This window comes from Taudactylus pleione, unplaced genomic scaffold (genome assembly GCF_031769625.1).
Source record: "Taudactylus pleione unplaced genomic scaffold, aTauple2 ptg001153l, whole genome shotgun sequence".
NCBI lineage: Eukaryota > Metazoa > Chordata > Amphibia > Anura > Myobatrachidae > Taudactylus > Taudactylus pleione.
Window position 1 is genome coordinate 1,472,247 of NW_028285554.1, and position 27,440 is coordinate 1,499,686.

Here is a 27,440-nt window from a genome sequence, read left to right on the forward strand (position 1 = left end):
TTATGCCTATCAAAGCCTTTTCAATTTCGGGTGCTTGAAAGCAGGTGGAAATACACACTGATGATGTTGGCGATAGATGCCAGCTTTGGCTAACCACTTCTGATTGACTTAATGTGGATTAATTGCTGAAACTTATAGCTGCTTCCTAAATTGCTGAAGCATATATTACATGATTTTGTTAGTGTATTATTTGGAGGGAGACTTGTACCTGTTATATCCCAGAGGTGGCTTTTATTCTGTTTACACTTTCAAACGTAATAACAAACACATATTTCTCTATCAAAACAAATATAAAGAAAAAAGGGTTTTAGTGCATCTGGCACATACCTGACATAAACTTGGTGCATATGGTAATGGCGCAGACCTGGGTGCATCTTGCGATTTCTGTAACTGTGCTTATGCGCGCAATGGCTTCTTGTTTTGTGAATTCATATTACTTCTGTGAATTTGGGGCGCAAATTGCATTCAAACTCAGCATCAGCTACAGTATGCACAGAGAAGCACCAGCAAAATATAACATGGCCCAAAATCAATGCACACTACTTTGCTCAGGTTTACAAAACACAGAGGACTGACAGTTTTTGGGCCATTCATCTCCAGAGTGTTCCCTACAAAACAATAGACTAAAATGTCCATATTGTTTAGCCATTAGCAAGAATGTTTCAGCTAAAAGCAAAACATCTTTCTGGAAAGTATTTTGTAGATTTAAATGCATCATAGCTATATTTCTATTATAATGCCCATCATTTTGCAGCTATCGATTTGTGTTTTTCTTTCTTACGAGTGTAACTACCTGGCAGCAAAGGCGACACACATTACAAATTACCCCACTGACATTCTTATACAACCAGGGCACCCAGCCTGGTAGCTTAATCAACATAGCACAATGTATTTAACATGCACATAGCGTAACCTCACTTTCTTTCTCCGGATGAGACGTGAAGCTGTTTAACTGGCACAATGAGGACAAGGAGTGAGGTTGTTTTAAAATGTATTGTTTAACCATAAGTCACGGTGTCTGCACCTGAAAAATCTGGAAAACAGCGGGATCCAGTGCAGGGAAGAGTGACTGATAAGCTGTCAGATGGAATCCTCTCTCTCTCTCTCTCTCTCTCTCTCTCTCTCTCTCTCTCTCTCTCTCTCTCTCGTGGTAAGCATAGGCTGGATGTGCAATACTTTTTATATCAGTAATGTGCTAACATAATTGAACACTATCCCACATTCTCACACAAAGTCCATTCATTCAGGTGAATGCAGCACAGCCAGGTTCCCACACACACTGAGCGGAGGCATGGAAGGGGGAAATGGATTACATACATAGCTCTTGGTGCTCTTAAAATACTATTCAGCAGTCGAGAGTCTTGAAGGAGAATGGAAAATGGGGGCTGTTTAAGTACCATGTAAGTTGTGTATTTGTGTGGCTTACAAGCATTCACACTGTTTATATACAATCTATAACAACAACGAAAATTAGGGTTAACATCTTCAGTAATATGGTTTAAATGAAAAATGTTAATGTTAATGCCGCACATTGAGACGATAACAAGACAGGAGAATGTGTAGGAGCTACAGTATGTATTTTCAAAGAGATCTTTTATAAATTAAAGAGAATTATACACCTTCTTATGTCCTATGACGAAGGGTCAAGGGACATTCACTATTCATTTGATGATAACATATAGCTAAACCCATACTTGCCTACCCTCCCGATTTGGTCGGGAGCCTCCCAAAAATCGGGTACCGCTCCCGACCTCCCGGGAAAGCAGGCAATTCTCCCGGCCCCAGCGATGTGTCCGCACCCCTCCACTCTCTTTTAAGTAAAAACCCCGGCAGCAGGTGAGCCAGTGACGCAATTAGCGCTGTTTCGCATCATCGTGGCTCTGCCCCCGGCTGCACAATGCCATTAATCACGGCATTGTGAAGAAGGGGCGGAGCCACGATGACGTAATCACGCTGTCATGCCCCATGCTCCGCCCCCAATGCCGCGTCAGGTGCTGGGCCCTGACCCCTTTGGCCGCGTCACGCCCCCAGCCCTGTATGCCCGACAGCTCCCTCCCGGAAGGAGGGAGCTGAATGTCGGCAAGCCTGGCTAAACCTACTGTTTATTTGCAGAATATACATCTGTAACTGGCATGGAATATACAGGTGTAACTGTGATAGGGCCTGATTCAGAGATAGAGGCAATGCCGATGATAAGCGATTATCAGTAATCTAAGCATGCAGCAAGTTTCATTATCATTGTCGCTCGCAGTGAGGAATTATTTGCACAGTGACTAATAGGCAGGGACTGTTTGTGGGTGGCAATGGGGGATGGTGACTGAAACGCAGATGTGTCATGACCGTTTTCAGGGTGTGTCTCAGCCTGCAACTTCGATCTGGTAGGCAGTAAAAAATGGCTGCAGCGTCTCACTTGCTGCAGACAGTTTGCACAAACATCGGGTTACTCAGAAGGCCGATAGTCGACTGTGCTACAACCGCTGCATCATCTTTGTATGGAGTCACTTGGATTTACTAAGCTGTCGGTGGCCGTTTCAATAACAATCCATATTTGCATATTTTTGTACAGCTGCTGCATACAAATTAGCAGCTGCGGTGTCATCAGCCTACATCTCTGAATCAGGCCCATAGTTGCTTGTTACGTATAACCTGTACTGTAGTAAAGCATTAATCGAGGTAAATTTCAGCTGTAATTATTTAAGAGCGCACAATATAATATACTAATGGAAAACAAGCAGTTGAAAACCATTAATTCCAATATGTTTATGGCTTAAATTAATATCATATGCTGGGTACACACCTGGCAGATCTAAGTACCAACCCACCGCGGCCGATCAGGTAAGCTATACACACTAACCGATCAGCTGCTCAATGTACCTGCGCTGACATCACAACTGGGCAGGCATTTGAATTTTCCCACCTAGTTGAGATGTCTCTGCAGCAAGTGTACGGGAGGTCCCCGCTAGGCTGTTTTAGTGGGGCACTGTGCCCTGCCTAATTTTAAAGGGGCAAAATGTACCCTGACCTTTTAGTGGTGCCCCGCTAAAACAGCCTGCCCTGTGCCTTAGTTGCGGTAGCCGATCACCGCCGGGTAAATAGATGCCATGCGCATGCATCTATTAACCGTGAGGGGAGAGCTTGGGGGATGTAAGTGCTGGACACGCCCCCAAGTGTGACAGTGTGCCCTCCCAGATCGGCGTTGCCCCCATTTTGGCGCACACATAGACTCCCTGCCCACCCCCTTAGCGCCCTGCCCGCAGTCTAACGGGAACAATACAGAAAGCAAGATGCACAGCTATATCTGCAGATATATTGGGCATCAGCTGTGCTACAGGACCGATCTGATATGTCTGTGAACAACGTTGTTCACAGTCAAGTCGTCTGTATACACCTGCAGATCCGCAAACGATATATTGTTTGTCCAGTGTGTACCCAGCTAGAGAGACAATACATGTTATCATACCCACAGAATTTGCTGATGTGTTTCTGATGAAAAAACAACTGCTTAACTGGACATGGGGCCTGATTTACTACGGATCGCAATATAGCGTACACACACAGTTTAACTACGAATTTATGCTAATCCATAGCAATTACAGCACTTCATGAGGACGCCCACTTTACCTACACGCACATCCGTAATGTTTAGCAAGACTGCGGAAACATTGGTACAATCGATTACCATCGCAGCCTCACACACAGTTAGGGCAGGTCAGACCTTACTTAGGAATTGCTTCAGCGCACGTTATGAGGCTTCAGACTGCGTATAGTACCGCAGTGCCTAATTTGTGCACGCCCCTACAACGCCACTGAAATGCACTGGCGCACCTGCGTTCGCCGACCACCCCCTGTCACCACCCACAAATAGCACCTCCTGTCAATCACTCTGTGATGGGTCTGCGTAGTCACTGCGATCGCAGTCCCGATCCCAATGACTGGTTCACGCACGTGCACTGCGATTCATACACATGTGCAGAAAGCAAAAATCGTCCAATTGCATGCGTATAAGCACCTGCGTTCCTTGCTGAATCAGGCCCATGATGCATTATGAGTGCACACAGAAGGACAGTGCAGATGGTTTGTTAATTTAACCAGTGCCATAAATTCAAAGGGAGAATGACAGTACCAGTTCCGGAAAATAAATTACCCTGCCCATTCGAAATTTCTGGCCTTGGCTGATATTGTCCATCCAGCTGTCCAAAACTGCATGGTTTAATACATTTTGGAACACAAATATAAAAAACAATGTTTTGCAACACCAAGAGTATGCAAGTCAAATTGCAGTTCAGGCTGAAAGCAATTTACACAGTGCACAAAGAGAGAGAGAGAGCTATTTCTGCTATGTATTAGGGGCTGTTCCTGTTTCAACTACTGAATAGATGTTTTTTACATGTTTAAGAATACTGGTTGTGAAGGGGACAGAAGAGAGTGTTAATTGTTCACCATTATGTTTGGTATTAGTATTAGCACAAATAGGAGGAGTACAGCTGCAGACACTTCACCTTTCCATCAGCGATATGCAGATGCAAATATCCTTTGCTGAGCGACTGTATGGATTCACCCTCTCATCCACTACCAGCAGTGACGTGTGGTGAGGTCAATAGCTGGGGATGCACACATGGAGATGGGTCTGAGTTTTGGTAGCCTGTCTCACCCCCTACACACTGTAACTCTCCCCTTACTACACTACAGCTTCAGTGTCCATTGATTCTCCGACCTGCATCACTGTGTCTTCTCTTGCGGCTGCTGACTGAGCTCCGATCTCTAAAAACACTGCAGTGCACTTCCTGCTCACATGATACATCCAAGGTGTCCATCAGTGCTCAAGGCGTGCCACCCATACTCAGAGGCATGTCTCTATTAGCTCTCTTTCTGTCCAGCTCACTGCCCGTGGTGTGGCCCTGCATCCAGCTCTGCAAACAGTATCTGACATACAGAAGTGAGACAGAGCTGTTCCTGCCTCATCTCTTGTCTCCCTGTAGTCCCAGGGAGCTCCACAAAGCTGGTATCAACTATAAAAATGATTACAATAAACATAGACGATGTTTATGCTATAAGTATCTTCTTTATATTATTCTAATCATTTTTATATCAAATCTCTGACTGCACGTCCCTGACTAGCAGACCCGGATGGGGGGGGGGCACCTCTCCTCTCCTTATGTATGTGCCCCTGAGTAGTCCCACAAGTGTGGAGCCCCAAGAGTCATAAATATCCACTGTGCCACCCTGGATGGGGTGGTGCTGACAAGGGGGGAGGGCCAGAGGAGTGGGGATGGACCCCCTGTCTTAAGTGCTCCTGACCATCCCGAAGGCTTAATCTGGCCCTGTCCACTGGTAACTAACAATTTCTGCTTACTGGACAATGGGGCTGATAACGCAGATTCCCGATTATCGCGAATCTGTGCGTGCGCAAATTCCCGATTATCGCAAATCTGTGCGTGCAAGTGTGCAGATTTGGTCCTGCGTAATCGCATGCAGCCCCTTCGATGCCTCTGCCTGATAGACAGGCAGAGACATTTAAGGGGCAGTGCCGGGGTGGAGTCAGACGTTTTCCGGGAGTGGCAAGGCCAGGCACTCCGTCGACAGACACAATTTTCAGGCCTCAAGCTGGCCAGCCGTTGGTTGCAATGGTGATCCCAGCCTGCGACCTCGGTTATCATCCACCTCCTGCTGCATTTGCATATTTGCAAGGACGAGATTGCAAAGCGTGCATCATCCACTGCTGAATCACCCCCATGAACATTATTGTTGCATGCAATATCATTCTACTTACCACTCTACAGCTGAACCGTTGTCTGGCATTTCTTATATTTCAGCTGTGACCATTTTTTATATTATAAGTACACCTTTCCAGTCCATATCCTGGTTGATTGTATTCATTGTATACATTTGCTGTGGATATATAACAAGCTCTTTATATATGTGTATTTGTTTATATATTTTTAATGTTATATTAAATTCAAGCTGTTATCCATTTATAATTATATATCATCAATTAGTGCTGTACCTTTTACTAATGTTTTAGGCCTGGAGATTGATAGCCTCCTTAACAGCTGCTTGCACTGCTCCTATAATATCACTATTTCTTTGAGTCATATTGTTTACCTTATTTAATCAGGTAGGCATACTTGCTGGCTACTCAGAAACCCCCCTGTGTGCACCACTGATGTAGTGTTGCCAGATCAGAAGAGGAGAATGTAGAAAGTGTGGAGAAATGTGTTGCAAATAGGCAGAATTGAGATTTCTATATTTATGATACGATCAAATTACCTCATACAGGTCCAGAGCAAAAGTTTAAAATTGGTGTTGGAGTGTTTGCAGGTTATAAAGTGATAGTATGTGTGAAGGAAAGCAGTGTTACAGTAATCAGACACTGAACAAAGTCAGGAGGAAACAAAATGAAAATTGTGTCCATCATATTGAGTTCCAGAATCAGTACAGTGGGAGATGGAGAGGAAAGTAGTTTCCGCTAGATAATTTGGATAAGCAACTGGTATATTGAAATCACCCAAGATGATGGTGAGGATGTCCAAGGATAATAAGTGATGTAGTCAAACAGAATAATATTCAAGGAATTGTTGGTGTCATCCAGGTACAGGAGAACAATAGATCATAGCAACATGCAGGGAGAATGTTTTGAAAATCCAAATAGCATGTTCTTCAAAAGATTGAAACATATATGATGGACCAGTTGGTGGGAAGGAGGAGTCCAACAGCACCTCATTGCCTGCTGCAAGGCCTAGAGATGTGGGTGATAGAATGGGATTGAAATACTGGGACTGGTAAGTATCCTAACCCTCCCTTGGTGATGCCCTAAAACTCCTGCTGTGGTGCTTTACCCCTCGGGGGGGCCTAAACCAATTCCCCCCTTCCCGCACCTTAACCAAACCCTCCTGCGGGGATGCCTGACCCTAACCTCCCCTAATGGCATCTATCCCTAACCCCCCTTTCCCCAACCATCCCTGGGGGAGTGCCTAACCCTAAGTCCCCCCAGGGTGCCTAAATCTAACCCCCCCCGGTGGCTGACTGCTAAGACACCCCGGACTTACCTCGTTCGGGGTGGCATCTTTCTGTATTCCGGGATTAAGATTGGCGTCGGTGTTTTGACGCCTAACTTAAGTCCCATGTCGGGCTTTAGCCGTTGGTATTTAGCATCCCGGTCGCCAGTCTAATAACTACATCCTGTGGGTGATATAGTGGCCATCATATATAAGGTGATGCAGCTGAGGTGTCTGTTTGTGTGAAAGTTTTTATCATTGGCAGAATGCTGAGGTTGTTTGAGAGGAAGAGGTCAAGTATAGAGGTTAGTTTGAACATTTAAAGGATTTTAAAAGTGATGTAAGATAGGTGACAAGTTTGAAGTTTGCTGAATTTCTATAGCATGTGGAATCAGAAATCAGAATGACATGCATGAGATGTGAGGAGGTGGGGAGGCTGGATCCAGTCATATAGCACCAGGTACTAGAAGCAGAACGATAGAGAGGTATAGAACATGATTGCAAGATTTAAAAGGTCTTATGTTCTGGTGACAATTTAAAGATATTATAGTTATGAAAAGAAGATTGCAAAGAAGTTTAATTACAGGGGAGTGGACTAATATAATAGGGAAATATAGATAAAGGGGTGTGATGTGTGAAAGTAAAGAATGTTAATTTGCAAGCTGAACAAATGGATTAAAGCATAGTCTTATGTGTATGTGATGTATGCCTGGCATAATCTGGGCAGTTATACTTTTGATGCGACTTGCTTGTAACTTGTGATGTGTACCCCTCAGCGGGAAACAGTCGGGAAGCCAGCGGACGCAATGCCGACCGCCGGCTTCCCGACTGCTGAATCCTGGCAAGGGTTAAATGACAGGCATCGAAATCTCGACGCCTGTCATTTTACCTACGCCGGGAGACTGGCGCCCAGCATCCCAATCGAAGGGATGCCGGGCGCTGGGCGTGGACAGCCGTGGGGGAGGAGTGTTAGCTTTAGGGCTCCCGGGGGGGACTTAGGGTTAGGCAGCCCCCCGGGAGGTTAGGGTCAGGCTAGGGGAAGGAGGGGTTAGTGTTAGGCACCCCCGAGGGGAGGTTAGGGTTAGGCACCCCCCCAGGGGACTTAGGCGGCATGGAAAGGGGGGGTTAGGTTTAGGCACTTAGAGGGGGAATCATGCTGATTCCTTCTCAACATATGGGAGTAAATATATTTTTATGTGAGGCTTTTTGTATTCATAAATTATTCCCAATTTGAAACCAACTCTGCTTCAGGCCAATAGTATGTAAAATATAGAACAGGTATGGTTAGTTTGGGACTTTCCATATGATTATGGAGTCGTTTAAAAATGTTATAATTACCCCACAGTTTCCTAATGTCACTATGGCCTTGAAAAAGAGACTGCTCAGATCAGTGTTATGATGAGTGTCTGGGAAGGAATGACTGTCAGTCCTATTTTTGATGATAGCAATGTGTTCCTAAATCCCAGGTTTCAAGTGATGTATGTACTTATTTCTCACCTCTACTGAGTATGCACATGTATGGAACTGGAACCTTCGTTTGGTGTACAGAGGAAAGTTAGCAAGTATAAGGTGAATATTTATGTTTGGGAGCAGGAAAATAGCCTCATTCATTTTAAAAGCCCCCACCCTGAAAAAGTAATTTGTTGCATTAATTAAATATATTTTTTGGGATTATCTTCTTATCTTAATGACATTATGAGATTTTAGGTGGGTATTTGTGCTCCTACAATATTTGATAAACAGGCTTCCCCATGCAAACCAATACAGAGGTTAGCACCAGCAGGTATTACTTTAATAACAAAGCAACAAAAATACCTGTATTTGGCGGCAAAAGAGTACTGCATTCTGTGGTAAATGTGCTTCTGTGCAAGCAAGTACCTGTGAGTAATAATCTAGTTTATTTGCATGCATAGTGTTCTGTTCATTGGCACAACTCCAGGAGACAATGAAGGCTCCAGGTGCCAGGTGTGTGTGTGTGTGTGGGGGGGGGGGGGGGGCACAGAGAATGGAGTAGGGCTTTTTTTAACTTTTTTTTAGAGAATACCGGAGCTCACAGTTTAGGGCACTGGGTCTTGGTCCAGTATCTTTGTTGCCTGGGATGCCTACAGTGTTCGAGAGGTAGCACGTGGTCATTTAAACACTGTGCGTCTCCATCCTCACTTGTATCTCCTCTCATGCGCATTGCTTCCTATAGAGAATAGGAAGACTCAACAGTCAGTGCGAATCAGGGGTTATGAGAGTTCTTGCCTCCAGGAGATGTGGAGAAAGTTCCCCCATTGCCCTGCTCATCCTCAAGTCACGTCCATTTATTCCCTTTAGACCTCACTACCATCTCCCATAGGGCAGGTATGAAAGGTAGACAATTATGCTGGGTATATACGCTGTATGTCAAATGTTTGTAGTTATACAACAAAATCTTCACAGCCTTTGATAACACTATACTACCAATTCATATTTCAGTGAGATTTACTGCATTTTACAGCAAAAGACTCGGAGGCAGAGTTATAGCTAAAGAAAATAAAATATGGGAGTAGAGAAAGAATACGGGGAGCCCTGTCTGTTTTATTTATCTCGGGCCCCACAATTTCTGATGTCAGCCCTGTCTGTTGAAATAGCACTGTTTAATGTCAAGCAGTATTCACAGCTACATAGATTTATTGAAGGAAGATCACTTCAAACAAGTCAACTGTAATTGATTTTTTTACAATATAACTAAAGTGAAGGCTTTACTGTAAATATAGGTTACCAAGACTACAGGAAAATATTTGTTAATTAAAATGTTTAACTGTTTGTGCCCCTTTCATAAATGCAATTAATAAATTATTGTTACTCTTTATCGTCTGAAAGTCAGCTGTGTATTATACTATATAGCTAATTTATAATAAAGACAGATTAAATGTAGATTGATCATTATTTATATGATTTGGATGGCCAATTGGGAACCTGGAACTAGAGTCGACAATTGCCAATACTGTGTACTCTGTTTATTACAGTATTTAATAGATGGATCGAAAGTAAATGTATAAGTTTTGAATTTTAATAAAAAATAAACACTGTATTTTTTGTAACTGGTAATGTTCCAGAGATAGTAAATAACAATCCAAATGTGTTAAATGCAGTGAAATGGCATAAAGTGCTTAATGCATATCACCAACTGTGCATTAATGTCCTAATACAAGAGGACTATCACACAGATACTTTGGGGCTGAATCAGAGGTGTACGCTTAATCAATTATCACGCAATCTACCAATGTTTGCAGTCCTATGCATGCGCTGGAGCTGCACTAAGCATGTGCAGATCTGGTCCTGCAATGTCGCTTGAAGTGCACCAAAAGCTGCAGCATGATTGCCATGATGCTGGCATTTGGATGCGGTGACAGGAAGCATTCCAGAAAATGGGGGCGTGCTGGCTTCATTTTCTGTATATGCCGAAGCCAGTCACTGGCCCAGGCAGTGTGATTTCACTGTACATCCTGAGTAACCTGAGGATTACTCAGATGTCCGATGTTCACGCACTTGATCCGATGCTGTCATCGGATCTCAGACGCTGGAGCTGGGTGTCTTAAAACTCCTCCTGCGGCTTTTACATAAGTTTGCACAGCCGTTGCAACTGTGCCATTAGTGGCCACCTCTGAATCAGTACCTTTATTCACTATTCTAGGGTCCCTCAACAAGTTGCAGATATGTGAGGCACACCACAGGGAATGTGACACGGCCAAACCCTCATGTAGTTTGACCAAGTCCACTTCTTGTACACATGCCACCATAGAGGAACAGTCCAGGTTTGGCAGGCTAAATTTAATCTGCAAAAAATTAGACATTTTTAGCTTCATCCCATCCCTTTTTAGTTCCTTCCATCGCTCTGCAGTGAGCAAAAAAAAATGCTTTTCAAGCCCAAATGAATTGCTTATGCATGGTGTATGGTATTTGTGGAAACACCTATTCAGTGTATTGCACACTAGGGGTGGTAAGAAGATAGGGGACGGAGGAATACAAGTACAAATATATGTATGAAACTGTCCCTTTAACTTACCTAGACTTTGTCTGTTTTCTACAGCCCTTTGGTAGCAAGTGCATGCCGTCCCTGCTACCAATACACTAATTCATTGAAATGCCTCCTAGACTGTTATGGCTGGCAGGTGTATCCCACCGGGCACATTTCCTTGTGGACAATAATGTCACTTCAATCAGCTTAGCAGATGTAAGTGAAATGATGAGAGCAGGGAGTCACTGGGACTCCACTTTTATGACCAGCCTATCACAAGTGGCCAGTGTGCAAAATCACTTGTGATTGGCTTGCGACTGAGGGGATTCACAGGGTATTCCTGTTTTCATCTTTAAGAGGTGGACAGAGCTAGTATGCAGACAGTGGAGACAGTCCTATTTGAGTATATAGACACCCCTACTCCTATGTCTATAGCTACGATATCTGCAGTGGGATCTGGGGGTGGTGGTACCTAATTGATATTGCACGATGCCCAGTATTTGCAAAGACAGGCACTGCACTGCACTGGAAAGTGATGGTAATATACAATGGGGGTGAATTATTTTGGTAGAGAAGACGCTGAAGAGAATGGGAGACTGGAAATCATACATTTCAAACTGAGGAAAATGGAAGGATGATCAGAGAAATATTGGAACTACAATACTAACCAGTTTATTTAGTGTGGGAAGAAAATCACTATCTCCAGTGAAAACTAGAGTTTTTGTAGAAATAGGGCTTCTCCTTATCTTGGGCTACCTGCCAGCAAAGAGATTCCCGAACTATCTCAAGAGAAGGCTTTAAAATGCAAATTATGGCATGCATGTCTACCCTCCCAGTTTACGCGGGAGGCTCCCGATTTTTCGGGTAACCCCCTGCACCCCGGAAGGGTAGGCATTTCTCCCGCATTCTGCCCACTTCCTAGTGAAGTGGGCAGAATGAGGAGAATTCCCGTGGTGATCGCGGGTCTCCGTGTAGGGGGCGGGGTTTAAGATGTGATTCTACATGAATCATGTCATTTGGCCCTGCCCCCTATGCAAATTATAGCTAATCGTGACAATTTTGCCATGAGGGGGTGGGGCTTAATAGCGCTAATTGTCAGGCCCCGCCCCCACTGCCACCCTCCTGCTTCTCTTACCCGGGCTTCTCCCGGGAATACATTTTAGAAGGTAGGCAACTATGAAATATGGGGAAGCCTAATTAACAAGGATTAAGGCAATATGAAAAAATGCTTTATTTGGAATTATGTTAAAATATAGTTTTTGTATATTTTTTACCATTTTACTTTATTTTTTCTTTTACATAAGTGGAACTGAGAGCCCAAGCCAGGGCTTTCAATTTCACTGCACATTTGTGAACCGGGTTATGTGCAGGTGCATCAAGACTGACCAGTGAAGCGGTAAGACTTCTTTAACCCTGCCAAAAAGACTCGCTGATAGCTTAGTATCACCCTCCCAATATTTGCTAAGTAAATTGCAGTGATAACTGATTTTCTATTGACGAGAAGAGTGGTGATATAAAATCAGTATTATCAATGCAAAATAATAAATAGGCCCCTAAGTGCTAAATTATCTGGTTTTACACACATTTCAAAGCCACTCCTGCTTTTATTTTGAAGGATAGCCTGTCAGCATTGACTTCTTCTAAGATGCCAGTAGATGATTTTAAGCTTGTAATAAATAAACAACCGCATCATAGATTGGAGGGGCATCTTTGCTGGGACATGATTTTTCCACCCCATGAAAGACTATGGGGGGAATTGATTTAGCCGCGGTACTTTACTGCCGGCTAATTGATTCCCTGGGCTAAATCAATTAGGCCTGAAGACTAGAAACTTATCGTGGACGTGGCCTAATTGCCAGAGGCGTGGCCAGGCTGTTTTTTTGTGGCTGTGAAAACACATAGATCCAAGAACAGAGGATAATTAAATCGCCCGAAAACAAATTGTGGTAAAGTCCCGTTTTTACTGCACCAAATCATGGGCAACTGAATTCCCCCCCGGAGTGGTCTATATATCATTATGACCTGAAAAGAAAGATTTCTATCATCACTTCTCAAAAATTGACCAGTGAGCTGAGCAGCAGTAGTAATACAGGGTCAAACGCAGGTTTTCTAGCAGAGAGTTTCCAAATTCTTGATTTTAGAGCGAGTGTGGTCAATCCATGAAGAGGGCATAATTAGAACTTATCCAGCTTTAATATGCGTCATACAAAGTGCAGTGTGTGTCATAATTCCAACATGTACAGGACCAGCGATCATAGCAAGCTGTGGCAGTAGGGCCATCCTGTCTGAACTGAATGTTTCCATTTCACGTGTGAGCACAATTCCAGATCATAGGAGCAAACCAGGAGCCTGGAGGAGCAGCAGAAGAACCTAGCACTGCCCTGGACATATATGTATATATTAGTCTCCTTATGCACTGGATAACGGTATTAATAATTAACCCTATAGATAGTCTATAGCAGTGCAACCCTAACAGTGCATGTTTTCCAGCTCTCCTAGTTGGTAAACTGGTGTATACATTACTGGATAACACATGTTAAAAAATCCACAGGTGGTGCTAATTATTTCATTTGTGATACTGCGGAGAACATGAGTAAAATTGTATTATCGAGTATTTCTATTTTGGTCATGACGCGGGCTGGGGAGAGAGGTTTCCAGGCAACCCGAAAACCACCTTATGTCTGCCAATGGAATACTGCCAGTTGTACCTTCATTAAAAAGTGAAAAATAGTTCTAAAAAAGGAAAAATAGAAAAGAAAAATCATAATTTACAATTTAATAGGCTAAAGGCTAAAGCATTTTTTCATGTGGATAGCCTCTACTATCTGCAGAGAAGAACAGCAGGCAATACATGTACTACCACTGTCCTTCTTTAATACACAGTAACAAGACTCCCATGCTTTGCAGTAATGTGCAGATGTGTCCTCATACAGCTAGCCTCAATAAGCCACATAGTGCAAGATACCTGGCGCGAGTGAGCCACCAGGTCCCGTGCAACTCTATTAGCGCTGGGCATCTTTTTTATGCCGAAAATACGTCTCATTCACAATACTAGGATGCACCAGGAGGCTGTGCTGATTAATTTGATTTGTGGCACTTTTATATCTGTGTGCGACTGAACCTCTATACAAAGCACAACAGGACTTGGCGTGGAAAAAGCAGCGGCCGCTGCATCGTAGAACTTCGTATATAGATGATTTGTGAAATCAAAGCCAAGCTCCATACTCCTAGCATAACAATGACATGGAGGAGCAGCAGCAAGTAAGAAAATGCTGACTGCTTCTCCTTTGTGTCAGTGGATGACCTATGTGGGGCTCCGTATGGGGTGCTGCAGGGGCATCAAAGACTCTGGATAAGTGACATTATGGCCCTGATTCAGCAGTGCATGCTAGTGCACTACTGATTCCAGATTCCCAATTATCAGGAATATGCATGTGCGCAGGACTCGTTCTACGCATGTGCAAAACAGGTCCTACGTGATCGCACGCAGGCCCCCATGTGCCTCTGCCTGATTGACAGGCAGAGGCATTTATGTGGCGGTACAGGGACACAGACACAATAGTAAAATCACACCTACTCCCCGGAATTTGCGGGAGGCTCCCAAATTTTCGGGTAGCCCGCCGAACCCTCGGAAGGAGTCCAGCCCCGTCCGCCAAAGAGGCCAGCTGCTTCTCCCTTCCGGGCTTCTCCCAGAGAGGAGATATGAAAAGTCAGCAAGTATGAGTAAAAGAGTGACAGTTAGGAGCTGATTGGTTGGTACTTTATATCCATCCACTTTATCTTTCTCCGTGACTTAGTACATACACCCCTATAATGCTGGCTATACACCTACAATACATTTGACATTTTCACCCATATACAAATTTCATACAAAAACATACTGGTAGGTTAATCGGCTAATTATCACTAGTGTATATGTGTGTGTGTACATGTGGTAGGGACTATAGCTTGTATGCTCCCCTGGGGCAGGGACTAATGTCCCTATACATATTGGGGAGTAGGAGCAGGCCCGCCAAGAGCCGCTCCGGGCCCGGGTAAAAGGGGCATGGCCTAATCGCGGAAGGCGTAGCCACGTTCCCTTAGGTAAAAACAAAAGTTTTGCAGCGTAGTGAAGCGGCGCTGTGTGCTGAGGAGGGGTGCGCAGTGAGCCCCCTCAGGCAGGCGCATAACCAGTGGGGGGTGCGGTCAGCTTGATCGCTCCCCCCACAGGCATAGGAGCAGCCATGCTTCTTAGCTTCTTAGCAGCCATGAACAGTTTCCCAGTGCATCCGCTGTGATGGAAGAGGGGCGGGGGGGTGCCGCACCCGGGACCCCGCCGGGCCCCTCCAGCAAGCCCGGCCCCGTGTAATTAGTACCAGCCACCCCCTCTCGGCGCCCCTGAATAGGAGTATACACCTCCACTACCAATAGCAGCTCATCATCTACCAAATGTATCCTACTAATAGATTGAGTGTATCCTCCCCATTTTGTCTAAGTTATGGGTATATCCATCATAAAACAAATGATTGTTTGACTCCTTCACTGCAGGATCATAGAATCTAGTGTAATAACACGAAAGCAGTACATTCTACTTATTTGTAAATAATGAATGTTAACTGTGTTAACACATCTATATATGGAATATATAGATGAAAGGCAATAGCACTTTTAAGAAAACAAAGCATTCCAGGTTTGGTATCCATAAACTCAGGAGCAGCAGCAGTCTAAGGAGATACTGTCTGGGGAAGTGTTACACTAGCAACTCATTCGACAGCATTTTTTCACTACCAATAAAATACACAATTAAAGGCGATGGACCACTTTGAGAAGAAAAGAGCTGATTGCTGCATTTTACAATAATCATGCAGGGAAGCACTTGTGGGCTACATGAATGAGTATGAACTGATCACATTATTCAGCTAACATCCAATCAGATGCTTGCCTGTTCGGTATGGAACACCCCCCTGATTTACATTTCTGAAGTGTCTCTTGTCCAAATCGCTGTAAAGTTTACTAATATTTTTTTTTTTCCAGGGATGGTCCATCCTTTTTTATAATACTTTATTTTACAGGTTTCTAGTAATCAGCACAGTTTCTGAATTCATGTCATCTTCATATACTTTACAAAGACTGTAGACAGGAGGATTGACCACATCTGCCAGTATGTGGCCAGCATAATTCTGCAGAGGTGTCAAGATTCTGCGCTCTGCACATGTGATAATCGGGGTATTTTAAGAAAATAGTAATCTCACCAATCCAACTAGGGTCAGGTTCTGGATAATGCATGCACATGGTACGATCTGTACCATCAACGACTTGAAAGATATCTTTCAGCGAAGTCATCCTGCCACATCTCTGAACAGGCAAAGTTGATAATATCGTGCAAGTTGGCCTGCATGTACGGACGATCATAGATATCGTTATCATTCATGTGGGAACGCTGCATAAAAATGAACGCTATATATCGTTGAATGATATAGTTATCGTTCATATCGTTCATAGATATTATACCGTGTGTATGCAGCAGAGGGAATAAAACTTCTTTTTACCAACATATTAACATTGTATGTATATAATACTATACATCAACTCTACATGCTGAGCAAAATGAGCCAGGGAAAGTGCTTGCACAGTGCTAGAAATTGTAGTGCAACATAAGGAAACATTGGGCACCTGTTATTTACCTCCCTAAACTATAACATTGTATACGGTATATCAAAGCTACAGGATACTCATTTTTCATACAGTAGAAATGTTACACAAGTAAAGTACATCATATTTTAAATGTTTTCACTAAGACAGCCTGGATTGGAGGATGACAATGGACCTAATTCAGAGATGTACGCTAATGTCGCTGTTGCTGCAAATATATACACAGCTGTGATGCGAAAATATGCAAATGTTGCAGCCGTTGGGAGATGTATTGTGACGCCCACCTGTGGCTTTGCAAATCCAAGCGTCTGCGTACAATGTTGCAGAATCTGCATACAAAGATGCAGCATTGGTCGTGGATCATTAGATTGGTGCAGACCTGAGTAAGCCTATGGTCCCGCAGAACTGAGATGCCGGAGCCATATTTCTTGTGTACAGAACTGCAGTTGCAGGCTGTGACACACCCTCGAAACGGTTGTGGCACGTTTTTTGCCGCCACTCCCCATTACCTCCACCCAAACGCTCCCTCACTATGAGTAATTAGTTGGTGCAAGTGACTATGGTAATGTACCTTGATGCATGCGCAGTGTGACTTAGACGCATGCACAGATTGCTGATTATCACTCAACTGCAAAAGCATTGGCATAGCGTACCACCCTGGATCAGTCCCAATGTTATTATAATCACCAAAGACACCAGAGTGAGATTAAAGCTCTTTGAGAGCCTTTTCCTATGCAAGCTCTATTAGTAGGTAGTTAGGTGATGGTACATCTGCCTTGGTGAACTCTAGTAAGAAAATTATACTGATGAACACTCATTTTATTTGTAATCATATTTGAGTGATTTGGTGGTAACTTTGTTGTGCTGATTCCAAATATGACATTGGTTTTGCTAGATTACCTCTAGTTTTTCAGATACACGGACGAGAAACAAAAAAAATCACAATAGACAACTGTCAACTGACTGCTGGTTGGATGGCTCATGCTTATATATGGAGGGGGGAATATTCTAGAATGACCGTGGAGTGAACACCTAGAATATTCGCGTGTCTCACATTCTAGAATGTTAAGACAGATTGCCATATGCATGCGTTATGGCTAAGTTCCCTGTTACTTGAGGTTGTCCTTTAACTCAAGATCTAGAGCCAATTCGAAAAAAACAACTTGCATTTTTCAATTCAGCAACCCCAAAATACCCTAAGGTTGTTCAAATATCCTTGGCAACTAAACAAAATATTTTTTTTGTTGGCCTGTGTTATATATTACCCGTTTTTGTTAAAACAACCTTGCTAATGCTGGGCATACACGGCCAGATAAAATGTCTGTCAGACAGACAGACATTTTATCTGGCCGGCTGCCAGCCGCAGATGTCCGCGGCATACACTGTGAGAGAAATCTCACAGTGTATAGCCCGACATCCGTGCTCCGCCCCCGGGGGAGGAGACATTTCCCTGTTCCTTCCGTAGGAAGGAACACAGGAAATGTCTCTCTGTCGGCCGCGCTGGGCATATACTGCCCGATGCGGCCGACAGTTACCGGGTAAATATCGCATCGGACGGGCATGCTGGACAATCCAGCATGCCCGCCCAAGCAATATGTAACCCTCGGTCGCCCCCCCCACGCTACAATTATCGCGGCGATCCGCCGATATCGGGCGGATCGTCCCCATAATTGCAGCGTGTATGGCCAGCATAAGAACCAACATCATTCAAAATACAATAAAGATTTATATAAACCATAATAAATAGTAGTTTGTATAAAAAGGAGCTGCTTGAGGAATGTTTAGGCCAAGACTCACAATGAGACTTACCAAAGGGTCTTTGCGCACATTTATTTGAGTTAAACTATTTTACCCTCTTTTAAATTACCTTTGGTTATCTTTACTAAAGAACATGGGCCCTCATTCAGAGCCGTTCGCTATTTGCGGTCGTTCGTTCAAAAACAAGGGGTGGCTATTCAAATGATCCGTTCGCAAATTGCAGTCTGTTCACACCTCTAAGTCTGAACGAGCGAGCAAAACATACGCTCGTTTATTTGTTAAAAACGCCCCCTGGCCGCTCGCACCATACGTCATGTCCGCTATTTATTAGATTAATCGAGTACATCGAGCAGCGTATGAACTGCTCGCTATTCTTGTGGTTGGTGTTTGCTACCACAAATTTGCGAGCAGTTCTGGCTATAAAATAACCCAGTGACGTGGTCAATGACGCTGCTGTATTAATTATGCACACCCATAATACGCCCGTTTTGACCTTTAAGCACGCCTGCGTTCGGATCTCCACTCCCCATTTTCAAGCACCTTCCCCTGTTACCACCCACATACGCCTCATTCTGTCACTCAAAATAGCAGGCACTCGCTATATAGCGTACAAACGATTTTTGGCCGCACTGACTGGTTCGCGCATGCGTACTAAAAACCGTACGCATGCGCAGATGTGCAAACATCGCTCGGAACGAGCGTACTGCCGCTAACGAGCGGCTCTGAATGAGGGCCATGGTTCCTATTCATATAATAGGACTATCAGTTTACTGACGTCCACATTCACACCACTGGTACTGTGAATACCACCTACAAGCAGAATTAAGTGGCATGCTGTCACAGACGTTTTCAATGGGCATTCATCAGCTTGACCTGAGCTCTAGCAGCTCCTAAAACAGTCTCAGCATTACTAAAGGCCATAGATTTCAACATGTTGGGGGAGTTAGTGAGTATTAACACAGGTTTACTTTAAGAAATGCACCAATTGCAAATGGTGAGATAGGAACTGGTCCAAGATGTTTATAGGTGATTTATGGAAATTAAGATGAGAGTAATTAAGCCAGTGTTTAATTTTCTTATAATATTTACAGAAAGCACAAAAATTACTGAATTCAACAGGCACAACGTTCCTATCTGCATTTCGTGGAAGGACAGTAACTGCGACAAACAGTGATTTGCGCCATTAGAGATGTTCAGGATATACATGTACAGATAAAAATATAATATGAGCAAGATCTGAAAAAATAACGGTGCCATTAGTACAGTAGCAAATAGATTATGCCTATATACAGTGTTCGATCTAAACATTAATACAAGAGCCCTGTAACTGTAAACTATGACCAAATAGCATATGCACTGCAGGCTATTTAGAGTCCTGTAAGTGTAAACCAGGGATGGGGAACCGAGGGCCCGAGGGCTGTATAAGGCCCCCGGAATCATTTGGTCTGGCCCTCTGAGCTTTTTTCTGCTAGCCTCATCTGGCTAGCAAGGTGCCTAGAATGGCACCCTGCAGCTAGAATCTATGCAGCAGTGCCGTCTGGAGCGTCCTTAGGGTGCTTCAGACGGTCACACCGCTGCCATTACAGCTCCCCGAAGTATCCTCAGGCATTGCTGTAATCACCAGCGATTGTGTCCCCGCCCTCTGTGTGACATCACACAGAGGGGGCGTGGCCCGCACCGGGCCCGCGAATAATGTTATATATATCAAAATGGCCCTCGGCAGAAAAGAGGTTTCACACCCCTGGTGTAAACTATGACAAATAACATATGCACTGCGGACTATTATTGTTTCATTTTCTGTCTAGGCAAAATGGATTCAAGAAAAATATGTTCCATCATAACATCTCTGAGATTTGTTGTTTTGATCACAGCTGTAGCTGGCCACCCATTCTGTGACCTATGTTGGAAACATGCATTTCTTTCATTAAACTCATCAATGCATCTACAAGTCTTTGGGGCGATTCAGTTATTTTATTGGGCACCTTGATTAATAGGCACCCAATGTTGTCGGTGCGCATACACTGCACGGGCTCCCAAACAGAGCAACAATTGAATTGCTCCGTCGAGCACCCATTAATGAAGGTGCCCTATAAAAGAATTGAATTGCCCCCTCTGTGTCCACTAAATGGATGTTAATTCTATACTACCTGTAGTACCTTGCTCATTTTGTTGTGATTTGCATGATATGGCACTTTATCTTACAACATAAGAGAATGTTATATATACAGAAAAATATAGTACTTCTATAAAATATAAGGAAGTAGTGGGCACCAAGGAGCTTTATAATGGTACAAGGCTGCAGGCCAAGAGCATTTATATATGTCATAGGTGACTTTAATATCTGTAATAATTTCAAGTAAGGGTGCATTATTCATTATAATAGACATTTTCCTAATGAACACTGAAGTGGTGACATAACTGTTGCTCTCTCACTGAATATAACCAATGATATTAAAACTTTGTGGTTTATACAGATATTATTTACAAAAATGTATACGTATTAGCAGTACTTGTTCATTATATAGCGATTATTTGCCTTCGAAGGACCTTCTCCATACAGTTTTTTTCTAGGGCCTCGTCTGCTTCTCTGGCAAACCAAAAACATTGGCCAGTGACATTGCAGAGGGAGGAGTGAGCAGAAGGTCCCATCGGAAGCCGTAATTTCCATGATGTCACGGAGATTCCAGATTCTGATTAGTCCTCCTGTGCAACCATTTAATAGTTTTGAGAAAACATTAATCCCATGGCTATCTTGGAGTGGAGATTCAATGAAGGTCAAAACGGTTTCATCATTCTTAGTCCATAAGAAAATACATCTTTGGAACAATTCGACTGTATCATTGAAATCATGTACCAAAATGAGTCACCTGACAATGTTCTGTTGCCTCCCCTAGTGTGAACGAATCATACAATGTAATGGATGATTTTATAAACCAACATTTTTCCACTAACGAATGAAATGTGCAGAGCTTCTTAACGAGTAACATGCTGAATTATGTGCATTTTTTTGCATATTTAAGCTATAACTATTACTAAAAAACTGTGGCTCCTTTGTCATCACCTTAAACTTCAACATGAAAAGCGTGCAACGTGAAACAATTACCCCACTGTGACCTTACCTAATCATTTTGTCTTCAGTGTTAAAAGAAAAGAAAAAAAAAGAAGTTTCCTTTGTCTGCAGCAATTATCTGAAAGTTTCTTTAGCAGAACATGAGTTGAAATAAATGTCTCTCCCTACCATAGAATTTTACTTATGTGGTTGAAAGACCCTGGACAGATAAAAGCATCCATTAATTTACTGCGCCAGGAGGACCTAGTGCACATTAGGAGAGACAAAGTAGAAAAATGTCCCAACCATTTTTTCATTCAAAGCTAAAGGAGTCAAAACCATGTTTAAGGGAGATGGCATTGATACTATTCCCAGAATCACTGTGGGATAATGTAGATAATTATTGTAAGCAACATATGAGATGAAATAAACAAAAAAAATGTATTCCCATCCATATCAGCATTCAGGGTTTTCATTTAAAGGATGAATAGATAGATAGATAGATAGATAGATAGATAGATAGATAGATAGATAACACTAGATAGATAGATAGATAGATAGATAGATAGATAGATAGATAGATAGACAGACAGACAGACAGACAGACAGACAGACAGACAGACAGACAGACAGATAGATAGATAGATAGATAGATAGATAGATAGATAGATATGGGATAGATAGATAGATAGATAGATAACACTAGATAGATAGATAGATAGATAGATAGATAGATAGATAGATAGATAGATAGATAGATAGATGAGATAGATAGATAGATAGATAGATAGATAGATAGATAGATAGATAGATAGATAAATAGATAGATAGATAGATAGATAGATAGATAGATAGATAGATAGATAGATAGATAGATAGATAGATAGATAGATAGATAGATGCAAAAACATATTCAGACTTGCAATATAGAGAGACATTTAGGAAGGATGTGCAGAGAAAGTAAACTGCTATATGTTAGGCATTCAAGCCGAGAGAATCTGCATTCTTCGCACATGGCATAAAGATGATGTAAAAGAGGTAAGAGCAGACTTGTGGAGAAATAAAGTATAATATGTTTTCTATGACTGGATTCAAGCTAGTACTACACAAAAATAAATAGTACTTAATAGATATTTAGGCAATGATAGCCTAACCAGTACAATAGTTAGAGCAAAAATATACCAAATGGTTAAGTGTACCAGTCATGAATTTATTTAAATCCAAGATAAACAATATTGCCCAGAACCATGCACAGCCTGAAGCATTGACCACGTGATAGCAGCCATGACTGATCCTTGCTGACCACTGACATAGGCTATATCACCCCAGACCTCGGACTGCTGAATTTCACACCTATAAACAGCAGTCAGCCATATACATCCTAGCTGTGCAAGCAGCATGATCCACAGCAATAGGAAAAGTGGCTCCATGTGTGCAACTATCAGCAATGACCATACAGCACTGAGCAGATAGGACGTGTCCAGCAAGGGTGAGGAGTTTCCATCCCACACAGAGAACTCAGCCGTGATAGAGATATACTGCAGATATCATGGCAGCAGCGAGCACAGACACTGACAATGCATCGCCCATGTTTAGCATATGATGGTATAAATATTTCCCAGCAAACATATGATAACACACGGGCTCCCCATCGCTCACCTGGTCGCTGTTAGCAGTACTTTATAGGTTGGGAGGCTGTGTCCTGCCGCCTGTGATGTCCCATGATCCGGGATAGATCTCCCTCTGTTGCTCTCTCACATCTTCCTGAGTAAGTTTATTCCTGCAGAATCCTCCTCCTGCCGGCGGCTGCTCTCCCCGGGAAGGAGCGCTAGATGTGCGCGGTGTGCGAGCATCTACAGCCGGCCCTTAGCTCGGTTATATAACCGTGCTGTGTATAGAAGTGATCTGCTATGTTTTACTGTGATTGTACTGATTATGCCAGTACATAAACGGCGACTGTATGCACTGAGATTACGTACTCACTCTATCTATCTATCTATCTATCTATCTATCTATCTATCTATCTATCTATCTATCTATCCTCTCCTATTCAATCTATCTATAGAGTGTATTTTATGCTCAGATGTAGTTACCTTTATAAACTCATCTGGCATTGGTCCATATAGAGCAATTTGACTGTTTGAACTGTATCTCATCTGTGTTTCATGTATGTAATGATCGCATTCTGAGGGAAGTGTGCAGGTGATACAAATATCTTGTGTGTCCCTTTGCATTTAATGTAAGCGATAATTAGTATTTTGATCTTATTTCAATCATTGAATGCACCTAGTCTGTGTAATTAGTGCATGCTTGGCTGTGTGCCCGGGCATGTACATCAGTCTGATAAGAATGTATACGTTCTGCTGTCACAAGCTATATAGTGTATGTATCAGTTTGATTAGAGTGTGAGCACGGAGGTGCTGTATTTCCAGTCATTATCTAGCGACTGTATGTTAGTACATGGCGAGTGCTGTGTGAATTGTGACAAGTAGTGTGATTAGTGAACCTGTGTGTGTGGCTAGTGATCCAGCCTGTGTGACTAGTGATACTACATGTGTGGCTAGTGACTGCATATGTGTCCCTCCCTGTGTGGCTAGTGACCCTGCCTGTGTGGCTAGTGACCCTGCAGCCGCTATAAAACGTGTGAGGATTGCACTGTATGCTGTGTGCTCAGTAGAAGTAAGGTTCTTTAGTAGTGAGTGCTGGTGACAGCGCAGTATGTATATGCCACACAGTGTACTGTAGATCTCCTCCCGGTGAAAGTCTGCAAGACACCCCGATCTCAGCGGCCGTGTGCCCGGTGATGGAGCTTGGTAGATACAGTCTGGGGCTAGGATTCCCGTGCAATCTGCCTACGCAGCGTCCGCTTCTCTGTGCCAGCTTCCCAATGCCCGAGGTGCCAGGGTCTCGCTGACCGATGCCAAGTCTCAGTCCCCGGGTGTCATGCTTAGATTTTTGGTATAGGTTTCCGAGGTAAGTATTGATGGATAAAGCGAGGCCCTGTATGTCCAGCACTGGCAGATGTGCCCCTGACTGTATGTCTGCCCCCGCTCCCTTCCTCTGAATCCCTCCCTCTCTCAGTGTACCAGGCTCAGTCTATCTTCTCCATCTCTCCGCTCTGCACACTCTCCTCTCTGTCCCTCCTCCCTCCTTCCCCAGACTCTCCCTCTCTATCCCCGCACAGCCCCCCACTCTCTCCCTCTCTCTCTACCTCTCGATGCCTCCTCCATAACTCAGTGCTTCTACATTCCTCACTCACTTCCATCTCTGTTCGTTTTTCTCATTTCTCTGCTTGCTAGTGTTATTTGTCCCCCTAACACCAGTCTTCTCTCCCCTGCCTTTCTTTTCTTTCTTTCTTTAATGAAATCACTATAGTCGATATGGATGGACTGTGTCACCTTTTGGCCCTTGTTTCTTAAACCACTACAAACCTCAGACTGGCACAGAATTATTAATCTATGTAACAACACCCCTACAAGGGGGTCAGATGGCATTCAAGATATTCTTATTAGTTTAGAGCAGTGGTTCTCAACCTTAACCCTTAAGTACCCCCAACAGGTCATGTTTTCAGGATTCCTGTCTGTGGAAACAGGTGGGAAAACTACTGACCCAACAAAATAGATCACCTTTGCTGATTAAAGAAATCCAGAAAGTCTGACCTGCTTATGGGTACTAAAGTTGAGAATCACTGGTTTAGTGGGTTAACAGCCAAAAAACTTTGGCTAGGACCAGAAGTTACTGGTTGTTGTACTGGGGCACATATATTTTTCCTATAGTTATCTTGGATAAGTGTTAATATCTTAACATAAATGGTTGAACCTCCATGCATTATGCCAGACAAGAATACTAATTAACAGTGTACTAATGCAGGTATATGATGATTGTGACACCTGCTGATTTTATATTCTGAACATTTATCTTGATTTCCATTACAGTAAAATGCACTTGTACATTTTGCATCCCATATTGTAATCTTTGTGGGAGTTACATGGCAACTCATTCGTTTTGACTTGAGCTCATGTTGTGCTGCTTGTAAATGAGCTTTCTCAAAAAGATTCTCCAGTGACAGGTGACAACGTCACATTAGGAAGATGAATAACGTGTCACATTTGTTTCTCAAATTGTTACGCTGACATGACATTTTGCTGCATTACGATAACAATGTTATCTCAGCAAGAGGGGTCCCGGAGGGGTCACACCTCATTATGTCTCTTAGAAGTAAATAGGTGGTCCCTGTGCATTGGTAGGAATGACAGGAGGTGCTTCTCATAGGATTCTAAAAGGTCTTGATTTGCAGAAGGGGAAAGCATTTGATAGCTGTATAAATCCTACAGAAAGGCAGATTATGTTGCACATTTGAAAGGAATGAGCAGCACAAGAAGTTCTCATTGTTTTTTAATGACACTGAAATCCCCTGATCTTGTCATCGTCTAAATTTCTTCGTTGTTCCAATGTCTAATGTCTTCATAACCTAGAAAAACATGCTACTTGGTGAAGACCTTTAAGTAGGATAATCTGTAAACTCACGGGAAAGATTAAACTAACTGTAATCAGATGGAAAGCTTTCACTGATGGAGAGTAAAACCTGTACTTGTTCCATGTCACTTACTCTAAGGGGCATCACTTTCATGATGACATAGCTCTTACACATTTTAATGAAATGGCTCTATATACTTTGCTCACATTGCCAGAGCCATGGGTTCACTTCCAACCAGGACACTATCTGTGGAGAGTTTGCAAACTCTATGAGATCAATTCAATTGGATGCCATGTCCCACTGAACATCACTGCGATCTTCGGTGTGCACATATCAGCCAGTTATGGTGCCCAAGATATCAAAAGGTTTCATGGGCACCTCTAGGGAACAGCACTGAATCAGCCCCTATCTGTGTTCATGTGAATTAGCTCCTTAACTCCTGTTACCTCACACAGGCCAAAAATCTACCAATAGGTTAATTGACTGGATGAAATGAAGCCTAGTGTTTGTGTGGTAGGTAATTTAAAATGGAATACCTGCTGGGCCTTATCTGAACAATTAAACTTTCTCAGTAGAGTACTCTGTAATTTGTGTTAAATAAAGGTTAGTAAAGGTAAATGTAGATGCTTTAATACTATTTTTTTTTAGAGATGAGCAATTTGGTTTTATTCGGTTATGTTCGGATCTCAAAAATGGCATCTTATTGGCTATCTGGCTCCAGCGTCACTGAAGGTGTTAACCCTCGTGCTATTACATCATATTTAAAAGGACTTATCGTGCTAGCTGCCACTTTGAAATGTAATACCGGTGCTAGGCGCCGGGTGTCTAAAAGAACTGTATTTTTCAATAATGGTGTATGCCGCGGCCCCGCCACCCTCCCGGCAGCTGTTGTCATCCAGTGAGTTAACCCCCGGTGCGCTGCACCAGGGGATTGAGAACCAGGAAGCCACTGCACTGGGACAACCGTCCCAGACTGCAGGGCTGTGAGTGGCCGCATTCTAGGGACTGTGAGCTCCAGCTTCTGGTACTCCAGTGCAATGAGGAGGGCCAGACACATCGCAGCCCAGACCAGCTCCAGCGGCTGTGGGTACTCAGTGGTTTAACCCATGGTGCACTATGCTGGAGGGACAGGGCGGCAGCAGCTGGGCAATGGTCCCCAGCTGCAGAGCTATAACTCTGCGGTAGCAGCAAGTAGCACTGGGGGACCAGGAAAATGAGCTCCTGGTACCGCCCAGAGCTGAGACGTAAACAGCAGCTGAGCGCTGCAGCTGGGTGTCCAGCGGCTGCAGTGACTTGGGCAGTTAACCCCTGGCGCGCTGCATCGGGGGAGAGTCCAAGCACTACCCAGGCTACGAAGGGGGAGCCTGTCTGCGCAGGATGCTGGGGATTGGGACAGGGACATATTTAGAGAGGAGGGAGCCCGTGTTCACTCACCATCTGGGTCCCCCTCCTCTCTCTCCAGTGGCCATGGCGTACTGACACATTCAGTAGACTCCGGGCACCTACTAGTCTGTGCCCGGAGTCTACTGCGCAATCACAGTGCAC

The 27,440-nt window shown here is 43.5% G+C and overlaps 1 protein-coding gene across 5 annotated transcripts in view; it reads right to left on the minus strand.

The window, feature by feature from the left end:
* Positions 1–24,493, minus strand: part of ADGRB2 (adhesion G protein-coupled receptor B2) — a 468,088-nt gene extending 443,595 nt beyond the window's left edge. For all 5 annotated transcript variants that reach the window (XM_088462147.1, XM_088462149.1, XM_088462146.1 and 2 more), the window contains exon 1: positions 23,078–24,493. The gene's annotated coding sequence lies outside the window, so the exon portion shown is untranslated. The remainder of the gene's footprint in view (positions 1–23,077) is intronic.
* Positions 24,494–27,440: the final 2,947 nt, after the last annotated feature.